Genomic DNA, 2,403 nt, shown 5'->3' with positions numbered 1-2,403 from the left:
TCGCTCATTGGAGAAGGGGTAGACAGGCTCCGCCCCCTTAACGTTTCCGGGGCGGTAGAGCGAGCCGTCCCTCACCGGACATTCTCCACTCTCATTGGATCGAAGACCGCGTGACCCCGCCTCTTTAGAGGAGCCTGGTCTCTCATTGGAGGAGAGCCCCGCGCGCACTTGCCTACCGCCTAATTGGAGGAGAGACTAGGGTGGTGCCAACCCCCGCACCCATCGCCATAACTTGGGGGAGGAGCTGAGTTACCGAACCGCGACACGCGGCCTCGCCTCTGACTCCACCCCCGCCCCGGAGCCAAAGGGGCTGGAGCTCAGACTCTTCCCTCCGGGGGAGCAGCGGGGCAGGGGCTCACACACACACACCCTCCCTGCTGGAGGCAGAGCAAATCCAGAGTGGGCAGCTGCCCTTCTCCAGGGGTGCTGGGGCAATTTGTATAGTGGGGGTGCTGCTGAGAGCCCTTGAACCAATTAAACCCTGTCTATAATGGAAACCACGTCAAGCCCCGCAGCCCTAGGTCCTATGTCGCCATCCCAGTTTTCCCAAGACAGTCTGTTTGCTGTCCCTCATCTCGTTAAGAGCCCAGTAATTGGGAGTGTTAAGAAAGCTGTCACTGTCCGAGAACACCTTGTACTCACTTGGGGAAGCGGGACGTTAGCAATCACAGTTCTAAGAATAATAAAAAGGTATTTACATTGTTTCGCATGAATGTCCTGGGATCTACTGTTCTGTAAGTTCTGTGACCCTGAATTCCTATACCTCTGTATGTTCAGAACATGTATTCATAACCAGAATGGCAGGATTTGTCCCTGGGAGCCTTGGTCCAACCGACAGAGCTGCCTCCCAATAATCCAAGCCTTTAATCAGTCCCAAGTCAGGGTAAAGGAGGAGGGTTGGGTGTGGGGCTAGCAACTCCACCCCGTAAAAAATCAACTTGCTACAGAAACACCAACAATAGAGATAACAGAGACTTTTAGCCTGGAAAAAGAAGGGTCTTCAACTCGAAGACGCATGACGCTGGGTGGTGAAAGCCGCGAGGAAGCCACTAAGCCAATCACCCTTCTTGCAACCAGGAGGATTACCATCGGCACATGGAACGTGAGGACCATGTATGAGTCAGGAAAGACGGCGCAGGTTGCAGCAGAGATGAGGAGCAACAACCTGACCCTACTAGGCATTAGAGAGATAAGATGGACACAAGCTGGACAGAGATGACTGTTGACAGGAGAGCTGTTGCTGTATTCAGGACATGAAGAGAGCGACGCACCCCCCACACAGGGAGTAGGCTTCATGTTGTCCAAGCAGCCACAGAGAGCACTGATTGGTTGGGAGGCACATGGTCCCAGGATCATCACAGCATCCTTCAGAACTAAAATGAAGAGGATTAAGATGAATGTTGTTCAGTGCTACGCTCCAACTAATGACAGTGAAGAGGAGGACAAAGACTACTTTTACAACAGACTCCAGAAAATATTAGAGATTCTCCCAGACAAAGACATCACCATCCTTATGGGAGACTTTAATGCCAAAATTGGACCTGACAACACAGGATACGAACAAGTCATGGGGACCCACGCTCTGGGAGAGATGAGTGAGAGTGGAGAGAGATTTGTGGATCTGTGTGCACTTAACAACCTGGTCATAGGAGGCAGCATCTTTCCTCACAAACGGATCCACAAGAGTACCTGGATATCGCCAGCAGGCACGACAGAAAACCAGATCGACCATGTCTGCATTAGCAAGAAGTTCAGAAGATCCTTGCAGGACGTTAGAGTTAGAAGGGGAGCAGACGCGGCATCCGACCATCACTTAGTGGTGGCCAGATTGAAGCTGAAGAAGAACTGGATAGACGCGTCAGACAGAAGAGCGAAGTACAATGCCAGCCTTCTGAAGGACCATAAGATCAAGGAAGATTTTGGACTGATGCTGAAGAATAAGTTTTCAGTTCTACAGGATCGGTCTGAGGAAGAGGAAGACAATGTACTCAACAGATGGCAGAAAGTGAGAGAGACACTTAGGTCAGTATGCCAGGAAGTGCTTGGAATTAAGAAACACCAGCAGAAAGAGTGGATAACAGCAGAGACCTTGACTAATATAGAAGACAGAAAGAAGAAGAAGGCAGCAGTCAACAACAGCAGGACTAGAGCAGCAAAGGCCAAAGCTCCAAAAGAGTATGCTGAAGCCCACAGAGCAGTGAAGAGGAATATTAGGAAGGATAAGAGAGATTATGTGGATGGACTGGCAGCAGAAGCGGAGCAGGCACCATACAGCGGCAACATGAAACAGCTGTATGATACTACCAAGCGACTGTCTGGAAAGTTCAGCAAGCCAGAACGTCCCGTTAAAGACAAGCAGGGAAAGTCTATAACAGGAATAGAACAACAGATGAACAGATGGGC

Source organism: Mauremys mutica, chromosome 7 (assembly GCF_020497125.1).
Source record: "Mauremys mutica isolate MM-2020 ecotype Southern chromosome 7, ASM2049712v1, whole genome shotgun sequence".
NCBI classification, from domain to species: domain Eukaryota; kingdom Metazoa; phylum Chordata; order Testudines; family Geoemydidae; genus Mauremys; species Mauremys mutica.
Note: the sequence above shows the minus strand (reverse complement) of the source record.